Here is an 11,335-nt window from a genome sequence, read left to right as displayed (position 1 = left end):
GATGAAAATTATGGATACCTTTTGTGCTTTTGCTCATATAGCTCCGCAAGTCTCATCGGTTCCTTCAAAGTGGGAGGTGTTTGAGCGCTCACATCCGCTTTGATAAGAAGATCCACCCATGAATGAACTTCCTCAATCTCATGCCATCATTAAGCCCCTCCATGTATATCGAACACTTCATGAAGCTCTTGATGTGGTCTTGGACCATTTCACCCTTTTGAGCAAGCTCATACCATTATTCCATGTACCTATCAAGCACTCAGGGTGAAATAAATGCCATGTTCATCTCTCTTTTCAACTCTTCCCAAGAGTGAGTTGTGTTCTCTCCTTTCACCAAGTGTCTCCACCATTTATGTGCATAGTCTCTTCCATATGCAATGAGGAAAATTGAACCTTATCTCCTTCACTTTTTGGGTAAAGCTGAAAATAAGTGTCCATATTCATAGTCCACTCCTCCAACTCATTAAGGGTTGAACCATTTCACTTGAATTTGGATAGGGCGACCTTGTCTTTTATATCCTTTGGAGTGTTGGAAGAGGGATCGTCTTTGTTGTCGAGGGATTGTGCTTTTGTCAATTAGGTGTAAGAAGATTGTAATTGAGCAAAATCCTTGAATTCCTTCTTGATGTAAGGGGGAAGCTCCACCCAACAAGCATAAGCCACTCTTTTCATGTGAATATGTTCATTAGATTGCAACACATCACTCCCCCATAGCATCTTCTTCCACATGTATGGGCTGAATTGGGTTGGGTGGCATTGGAACCCTCCTAGCATCACCAAAACCCATGCTCATTGATTCATTGGAAACAATATGAGGTCTCCCATGCATGTGTGAAGAACCAGGCTGAGTTGGAAAGTTTTTGGTACTTCCATGAGTTCTTCTTGCATCTGCCACATAAGGCTCACATGTGGTGCAGTATTCAGGGTGGATTCATGAGGTTACTTCATTGATTGCTTACCCTCTCCATAAGTATATAGACCGCCTTCTTGTGCATTCAATTTGCTCTCCATAGCATCAAATTTGGTCACAATGTTGGCACCCATGGATTGAATGCTTTGAATAAGGCCATTGAATTTATCCACAAGCATGTCATTAGAAATGGTTGGGAGAGGATTGACCCCATGAGAAGTGGATTTTTGAGAACTACCCATCATGGTTTCTTTTGTAACTTCTCTTGATGCTTGTCGCAAGGCATCATCACGCTTCCCCAATGCATCCATAGTGTCTTCCATAGTTCCTAGGTCTTGCTTATGCAATCCTTCACCTTCAACTTCATCCATGGAAAGAAGAGACTTTCTTGGTCTCCCCCATTGGCTTATTGGCCTAGAAATATTATTTTTAAGAAAATGGAAATAAGTGGATCTACGGTTATTTGATTTGAACAAAGGTAATAAGATGAGAAATAAGTCTATGTGATCAGTTTAGGTTCAATGCGGGCCCTAGTATTCTCTGTTTTGGGCTTTTATAAAACAAGCTTTCACCAAAAATGGGTCATAACTCCTCACTCAAGAGTCTAATTTGGGCATTCTTTAGCTTGTTAGGATCCTTGTGGGGGGTACTACACACCCATAAGTTCAGTCCTTGAGATCACTTTTGGTGTATAAACCGCCAAAACAGGGTTGCTCCAAAAAATACGGTGTAATAACCACTTAATGGTAGCTCCAAATAGTATGTTGTTTTGGAAGGTGTTGTAATAACCACTTAATGTTTGGCTTGTTTTGGAAGGTGTTGGGATGGGTAATGAAGCCCAAGTGTCAATTTAGGAAGTGCTAGGGACCGAATCAAGGTTCAAGGTTTCAGCTTTTGTGACAGTGGTAAAAGTGGCCAAAATTTGCTCATGGTTTAACTTGTTTGTCATTGACCTTGTATCCTTGCATGCCAATTCCACATGCCAAGCCTTACGTGACATCCTTTTCCCATGTGCCTAAGTCTCTTGAATAAAATTTGCCATAGTCTCCTTTGTTTCTAGAGATAATCTTTACTTTCCAAATGAATCCCAATGCATCACATTTGTAGAAACCATTTGCTCATGAAGTGCTTAAACCAATGCAAGGCTTATCATCTATCACATTTCCAATACAAGTGCCACTTTATGTGTCAATTGTCCATTCCTTTAAGCCTAATGTATAGCTCACATAGTGTCCAAGTCATTGCAATTCGCCCAACACATGTGCCAATTGTTTATAACAATTTTGTTGATGCCGTACAACCTCGTAGACACCTCCACTCCCCTCCTTATCCTTCTCCTTACCACTTTACCATGGCACTCATGGCAAGGAAAATTCAAACACTCCCCCATGACTCCTCTTCACCTCTAGTCATGGGTAACCTTACCACAATGTAGATTCTATGAATTGAATTGTGAGAGTACAAGTGAAGTGAGGTGTTTAGCTTGCTTGAAACAATTGGATGGGATTCACTTACAATTTAGATGTATGTACTCATGCAATTTCAACCATATGGCATGACTCATGTCCCATTTTCACCATTCAAAGGATCATGTCATGATTTCTCCTTTGCTTCCAAACAACAACAACAAAAGACCAATCCACCAATGTAAGAAACATACCAATTTCCCTCAATCAACTTGCATGAAGCATATACAATGCAAGAAACATTCCAATTTCCCTCAATCAACTTGCATGAAGCAAAATCTTTGCTCTCTCTCTCTCTCTCTCCTTCCATCTGTTGTGGCTCACTCTCTATAGCCTCCTCTCTCTCTCTCTCTCTCTCTCTCTCTCTCTATCCTTCTCTTTGCTCACTCTCTCTATCCTCCCTCCCTCAATCCCTCCCTCTCTCTCTCTCCCTCTCTCTCTCTCTCTCTCTATATATATATATATATATCCTTCTCTTTACTCTCTCTCTCTCCCCCCTTCTCTTTGCTTGCTCTCTCTATCCATCTCTTCGCTCACTCTATATAGCCTCCTCCTCCCTCTCTTTTTGTCCTTCTCTTTGTTTAATTTCAATATTCTCCTCTCTCTCTCTCTCTCTCTCTCTCTTTCTCTCTCTTTATACTTCTCTTTGCTCTCTCTCTCTCTCTCTCTCTCTCTCTCTCTCTCCATCTCTTTGCTCACTCTCTATAGCCTCCTCTCTCTCTATCCTTCTCTTTTCTCACTCTCTCTATCCTCCCTCCCTCTCTCTCTATATCCTTCTCATTTTTCAACATAGCACACTTAACTCATGTTTTGCGTACAGATCCTTTAAGTCTACAAACTTAACACTACCTTATTCATCCACACAATACATAAAATTTCAATTCTTTATTGTTTTGTACATGTTGAGCACAAACATTATTGAAATTGTCAATGATATCTTATTGCAAAACCCTAACATACATTGCTCACACCCTCTATCTCTTTTTTTCATATGAAAAATAAGATCATGACATAATCATAAACAATTGTTAAACCCAATCATTTGAATATTCATAAATAAATATGTTCATTGCGCTACAATGAAATCTTCATCAAGACACCCTCTACAACGTCCTCTTCGGGATCAATACAAACAATGTTCATGCCTAATTTGCACACTACCATAACACAATCTCCACATCCTACATAAAGCTCTACTATCATTTGCCTTTCTTTTTCATGAGTCAAGATGGATAAACTTGTCAGAGAATCGTCTCTCTCCAAACAAGTATGGTTAAAAAGAACCATAAATTAGACCTAAGGAGCATATTTCCTTAGCCCAATAAATCAAAACTAGCGTTGATTATGGAATCTAACATCCGTGTGCACTTCGATAAAGAGTCGGTGGGGCATTACAACTCCACAACTTATAAAACAAATTACCAACCTGGCCGCTCCACGTTCACTATCGAGGTAAATTTGCCGATCCTCGAAGAGCAATGGCAACTCCCGTAGATGAGCTGCGTTGGTGCCAAACTATTCTAGAACTGCGTCGGAACACACCCTCGCTCGCTTGTATCATCCTGAATTCCCGTAGGCACGCACACGAGAGGCAAGAGCTTCCCGTATAGGCACGCACATGAGAGGCAAGAGCTGCTTTTCAAGCACCATCAATTGGAGGCGACACATGCCGATAAACAACTTATATTCACTGTTTCTCTCTACTTTCTGACCTTCCTCAATGGTGGCAGACTTCAAGAGCTTCACCACAATGCCCCGACTCCTGCTCTTGCATGGAAACCTCTTCAAAAAGTGGGTGAGCATCCAAACAGGACTGCATCCACTCACCTAGCTCTCTTGCACATCTATAATGGTGTAAAGGATTCCGCCCATGTCCATGACATGGGCATACTATGCAAGCAGCGCAACACTGATGACGCGCCTGCCGACGGCTCTTTTCCTTGAAGTGAGGGTCAGGAAAGAGAAAAAACATCTTTTACAGTGGCCCTTTCTGGACCCTTTCTGGAAATAGTTCAGGAGTCCACCAAATCCATAGCTGATGTCTGCAAAGTGAACCTTTGGTAAAAAAAGGCCAGCTCGATGCCCATGGGTACACTGATGACGCGCCTGCGATGGTTCCTTTCCTTGAAATGAGGGTCAAGAAAGAGGAAAAACATCTTTTATAGTTGCCCTTTCTGAAAATACTTCAGGAGTCCGCCAAACCGATGTCTGCAAAGCTAACCTTCGGTTCCAAAGAGGCATGCTGGATGCCCATCAAATTTGGTTTTCCACCATCGCCCAAGATAGTCAGATCAACTTTCCTTCCATTCCTCACACCGGGAGAATCCTTCAAATCCCCGTTTTTGCTATCGGCCACTTCTACATCAGCATTTGAGTCCTTGAAATCCCCTTTCTGGCCATTGCCCACTTCAGTCTCGAGACAATCGGGCACTAATCGTTCTACTGGTACTCTTACAACATCTGGAGCATTGAAAATGCATGCTCCATCTATGTGCAGCTTCAAGCCATAACTCCTAGCCAAGGCTTCAATTTTTGTCGGTGTACTCAGGACTAATACATCTCCCTTCAGAACTGGCATGCGTGTTTTCAATGCAGATAAGCTACAGCCCGCCAACACACAATGTGCTCTTCTTTTTCGGCAAACCAATGCGCAAGGTAGCACAAACGGGGGGCTTGTGGACCATTGACCTTGGCGGGGCTGATGCGCACGTCTGCTGTGCCCATGCTGGCTGCGTTGACGCTATGCACACAAGGAAAATCAGAGAGAGAGAGAGAGAGAGTTTCCCTCCAAACTTTTGACCGACTTTTATGGCGGGCGTTTTACTTGTTGTGCAGAAAGCTTCACCACAGTGGCTGCTGCTACGCCCTCTATGCTGGGTGCTACACATGATGCTCCTCCTCCACTCCACACACAGTCGTGCCAAGCAAAAAAGATGAGAGTTTTCTCTGTTTTCAGCTATGGTGGCCTTTGCTCAACACATTCGAGCAGCTTAGAAAAATTTGGATAAGATTTTTTTAAAGAAAACCTTTGGGTGGGCCTAGCCCCGGTCACATGCGGACTTTGACGAACGGAATGTCGGCTCTGATACTAATGTTACATTGCAGTAGTCGTCAGCTCTGGTCAGCACCAACCATAAAGAACCGTGGATAAGTGTCCACACTGTCGGGCTTATGTAGTGGCATGCTTGCCCACACTAGCCCGGCCGCCCTCACAATCCTCCGACTCGGGCACCTCACCCCTGAACCCCGGACACACTCGTTGCACACACTCTGGTGTGTGGACATCGTATTTGGTCGACGAGCTCTGTTGCTGCTACTATGGGCGACTCATGCATGTCTTTACAAGCTACGTAACAGAGAGAGGAGAAGGAAGAAAGGCGGTGGAGGGGCTGCAAGAGAGAGAGAGAGAGAGAGAGAGAGAGAGAGAGAGAGAGAGAGGAGCTATGCGAGATTATGGGGGGAAGAGGGGAGGCGCGAAAGAGAGACGAGGAGGAAGCTAAGCGGTGTGTCCCCTTAATTCTCTCTCTCTCTCTCTCTCTCTCTCTCTCTCTCTCTTGCCAACTTCCCAAATGTGCTTGGCTCATTCACCTTGTTTACAAAGTAGAATTAGTTTTTTTGTCTTCTTTAAAATTTATAAACAATTTTAAGCGAGAGAGAGAGAGAGAGAGAGAGAGAGAGAGAGAGACCTTGTTTAATGCGTAGCAATGCCTCAAACCTTTGGCTAGCAAGGTATTAAGCATGATTAACATGTCTGCTACCTATTATGGTGGATGCTATTTTGCACGTTTTTCATGGCTGTGAGGATGTAGTGGGTTGTTGCACACTTTTTTTTTGGAGAAGATAGAGCTCATTAATCACCAATGCATGACCACAATGCTTGGAAAAGTAAGTATTATGAGTACGCAAGTTACTAATCTTCTCAATGCTTCAATTTCTTCTTCTCTTGCATATTAGGGATTCCATGAAAAATTAGGGTTCTTCATTAAATTTTGGAAAAATTTCTTCATCAATCTTCCTTTCATGCTGAGAAATAGGGTTTTAGGAATTGCCTTCAAGATTAGGGTTTGTGGTGGGATTTCTTGAGTTTTAAATCTACAAACCTTCTTCCCTTGATTGTCTCTATACAGTCATGCATTGCTTGATCAATTTGGCTAAGGGCATTAGGGTTTTGGGAGAAAACAAGGTTTAGAGAAAAATTCTTGCATATCATGGGATAATCATCATTCCCTTGCATATAGCTTGCATTTCTTTCAACTATCATTCCCACACATTTTCCCAATCATTTTATCCTATACATGTAAAGAAGCCAACAATTGGATTGAAAGAAGAGAAGAGTATGCAATCATTGATGCTTCTTGCATTTGTTATGCCTTGGTGAGGGCATTGTTTGTTTCTCTTTGATTAGATGACTATTGCAAGATTTGGAGCTAAGGATTTTGAGGAAGAAAGTGTACAAGGAGCATATTGTAAGCGATTACATGCTAAAGTTGTAATGTACATGAGCATGAGTATATGCTTGGAATCGTAAGCCATTAAACACTCTACTCTCTTTACATTGTTAGATTCTCAATTAAATTTTACAAATTCATTCCAAACAAGCACTAGAATCTAGCATGTTGAGAGGGTATCCTTGGCGTTGGTGGAGAGGCCAAGGGGGAGCATGGCTTGAATTGTCCTTGTCGTGAGTGCTTTCGAAAAAGCGGCAAGGAGGGGGATTAGGTATATGGTGATCAAGACATAGCCTCAAACCTTGCCATTAGATTTTAAACTTTGGTAAGGGGGTGAGAACGCTTGGCCAAAAGATCAGCAACAAGCAAAAGATCTCCATCGACTTGCTACATCGAGTCAAATGAGCAATGGTTTATGCATACAAGTGACAATGATTTGAAATGCAATTGACAATCAATAGGATTTTGCAAGGATGTATAGTTGGCATTATTGGGCACATTGGTATTGATATAGTGATTGAAAGTAGCTCATAAATGCACCAAGGTCATGCCAAAATTTACCAAAATTTGGTCAAAATGCTAATTGGATGCATATTGATACTTTGGATATGCTGGGATACAAACATGCATTGATTTGCAAGTTGGTTGCTTGCGGTTGACAATTTGACATAATCGATAGTTTTTATAAAAGTGTGATTTAGTCCAAGAGGTTTTGGAATGAACCTAAATTAAATATTGGGGGTTATTCCACATCATTAGGGCCTCCCATAGAGCCCTCAACCACCTTGTTTGGTTTCCGAGTTAAGGAGTTACACCCATTTCTTTACCGCATACCCTGTTTGGGCATAATTTGAAACCAAGTCTCGGATTATAAGGTTGGCTTCACGATTGTGTTATCAACATTCAAAATACCTTAACCACAAAGTTTCAACTTATTTGGAGCATTGGAATGCAAGGGGTGGGCCAAACTCTATTTGACTTGCGAGAAAAAGTCAAAATAGAGGCATATCGAGGGTTGAATGAACCAAAAGTGACATCATAGGCTTACTCCTTATCCTAATACATTCCTATAGATCCCTACAACACCCAAATCCGACACTCCTACATCATCCTATTGAAAATTTGCCAAAATAGTCCTACTATGGTGGCTGGTAAGCCGAGAGGTAGACCTAGAAAGCTATCATTGGCAATGGAGGATATGGAAGGGGAGGAGTTGATGGAACAGGGCACTATGGACACAATTGAAGATCTTGAAGAAAAAATGGTTGGGGAAAGCACTCAAAAAATCTCTCAATCCATGGGTCAAACTTCAAAGGGAGTTGAATATTCACTTTGTTTGCATCAAAACGAGCTTCACTCGGGCTGTCCACTCCCCATAAATGGTAGAAAATCTAGGAATAGAAGAGGGTTGATATAGGAAGAGAGTTTTTACCCTTATGAGAAGAAATAACGGATGGCTTAGATTAGTCATTCTTTTCATAAGTAAAAAGTGGGCTGTGATTTTCTGCATTTGGGCTCATAAAGCCCCCCCATTTTAAGGGTAGGTGGTCTTTGAGCTAACACATCCGCCTTGATGAAAGAATCCAATCCATGTATAAACTTCTTCATCTTTATTTGCTCATTAAACCCTTCCATATACATGGATAACTTCATAAATCTTTTTATGTACTCCCTTACTACCATGCCCTTTTGAGAAAGCTCATACCATTGCTCATTAAGCCCTTCCATATACATGGATAACTTCATAAATCTTTTTATGTACTCCCTTACTACCATGCCCTTTTGAGAAAGCTCATACCATTGCTCATGGTATCTATCAACACCAAAGGTGAGATTAAAAGTCAAGTTCATCTCTCTTTTCAAATCATCCCATGAGTGTGGTATATTCCCATGTTTAACCATATGCCTCCACCATTGGTGAGCATAATATTCCAAGTGTAAGGAAGAAAATTGCACTTTATCTTGCTCACTCTTAGGGTAGAGCTGAAAATAAGTGTCTAGCTTGGTGATTCACTCCTCCAACTCATGCAAAGCAGAACCATCACCCTTGAACTTGGAGAGGGACACCTCATCCTTGATATCTTTGGAAGCATTGGAAGAAGGATTCTCATGATGTGGCTTGACCTTTTGTGATTGCATATAAGAGTTGGCAAATTGAGCAAAGTCATTGTACTCCTTAACAAAAGAAGGCAATTCCATCCAACTATCTTGAGCTTCCACTTGTCTTTGTGTAAAAGACATGTGCTCCCAATCATGATCGGCCTCAACCTTATCCCAAAGCATCTCCTCATCTACCATGATGGACTAATTTGCTTTTGAATAAGATGGTATCCTCTTGGCATCTCTAGAATCCATAGGCTTGAATGAATCTTGTGGTGGTTTACTATTCACTTGAGAAGTACTGGTGGCTGAAATGAAGAAGGCCTCAAATCCTTTATGAGAGGTTTCCTAGCATCCATCATAAATCCAATTGAAGGAGCCTTCATAGAAGCCTCTTGCATAGCTTGTTTACCTCCCTTGCGATCACCATAATGAACTTCATACATAGGTTGCTTGCCCTCATGAACCCCACCAATTATATCTTCAATGTCTTCTTCATGATGTGGATTCATGGATTGACCTAATCGATCTTCAATGGCTCCCATTTTGGTAGTCATAGACTCAAACTTTGAATTCAAGGTTTGGTTGATGATATCCAATCTAACAAGAAGTCTCCTCAAACCTCCTACAAGACTCAAAGGATGGATGAACCAAATATTGATGAGTTAAGAAGCAAAGGCTTATGCTTCAAGTGCAAAGAGACATGGTCACCCGGGCATGTATGCAAAGCTAAGAAGGTTGTAGCCACCATGATTCTCATGGATAGAGGAGAGGATGCTAAGGAGTCTCATGAAGTTGAAGAGTTTAAGGACTGCCCATGAAGGAACAAAAGTTGAAGAGTCACATGAGGATCACTCTTCCATAAAAGAGGGTGATGCATTTCCATTTGACCCCGATTGTTGGAATAATGGACACATTATGGATGGCACGGCATTTCAAAAGGATACATTTCCATTTGACTCTGGTGGTAGGATTCATCCATGGGAGTGATGTTCACATTTTAGTGGATTTACTTATGGGTCAGGATACATGGAACAAGGAATATTGTGGGAGGATATGGTTCGACTATTTGGTATGCATTATATGGGCTTGTATGACTCCTACAATGGAAGATGTGTATTTTGGAATTTTCTGGACAAATTTGGCAGAGGCACTTTTGGGAGTCTTTTGGTGATCTCAATGAGCTCTAATGGTTACTATGGTGGTATTTTATGATATGTAGATGATTTGGCATCATGCACGTCATTTGGGGCTCATATTGAAGTGTTTTCATCAGAGATTTGCAAGTGGTTTTGACATCGACATGGGCTGTCTCATAACAGTATATTATGCTTCAAGAGCACTTCTTTCATGATTGGAGGGTCTAGCTCTACATTTCTCATGCTATGGATTCATGGCTACTTTTGGAGACCCTACCATTATCTTGTATATATGATGGAACCTTCTCTTCTCAAAGATGTATATGGGAGATATGGCAATTGTACACATGATAGATTTTGAGGTCAAAATCTTTGCGGAAGGGATGGTTTGTAATGGAGTAGCAACTTTAATAGTTAGCTTAGGTTTATGGTCATATAGCTTAGGTTTATGGCCATAGGGCTCAAATATAAAAGGGGATCATGGACCCTCATTTGTAACTTTTGGAATCTTTTGATCATATGACTTTTGAACATACATTGGAGCCTTGAGCTACCATACATTGGCCTATGGAAGGTTATTTCCATCCTTTGGTGTGAAAGGCTAAATAACTTAGGCATTATGTGTGTTTCTTGCTAATCCACATGATGATTTGTCCCAAATCTTAGCTTATGCTTATTTCATTCCAATCTCTCTTGCTGTCTCGCTCGCTTGTCTTTCACTCTCCCTCTCTCCTTCTAACTCTCTCTCCCTCAAACTCTCGTTAACTCTCTTTCTCTAACTCACTCTCTACCTATCTCTACTTCTCTCTCTAAGTCATTCTTTAACTCTCTTTTTTCTCTTTCTAACCCCCTCTCTCTCTCTCTAACCCTCTCTTTTTTCTCTTTCTAACCCCCCCCCCCTCTCTCTCTCTCTCTCTCTCTCTCTCTCTCTCTCTCTCTCCGTAACTCACGCTATCTCAATCTCTTTTTTTCTCTTTTTGATCCTCTCTCTCTCTAGCTCTCTCACTCTAACCCTCTAACTCCCAAATAAGATATATATATATATATATATATATATATATATAGTATCTCTCTCTCTCTCTCTCTCTCTCTCTCTCTCTCTCTCTACTTTGCTCTAGCTCACTTTCAAACTCTCTCTTTCTCTTTCTAACCCTCTCTCTCTCTCTAACTTTCTCAAACTCCCTAACCCTCTAATTCCCACATAAGATATATATAGATGTATGGTATATAGTATATAGTAGTATACTATATATATACTATGCATTGCTATAT

The sequence above is a fragment of the Cibotium barometz genome, chromosome 7, assembly GCF_041138505.1.
Source record: "Cibotium barometz isolate CiBa-2024 chromosome 7, ASM4113850v1, whole genome shotgun sequence".
NCBI classification, from domain to species: domain Eukaryota; kingdom Viridiplantae; phylum Streptophyta; class Polypodiopsida; order Cyatheales; family Cibotiaceae; genus Cibotium; species Cibotium barometz.
The sequence above is the reverse complement of the archived record's forward strand: the minus strand, read 5'-3'. Positions refer to the sequence as shown.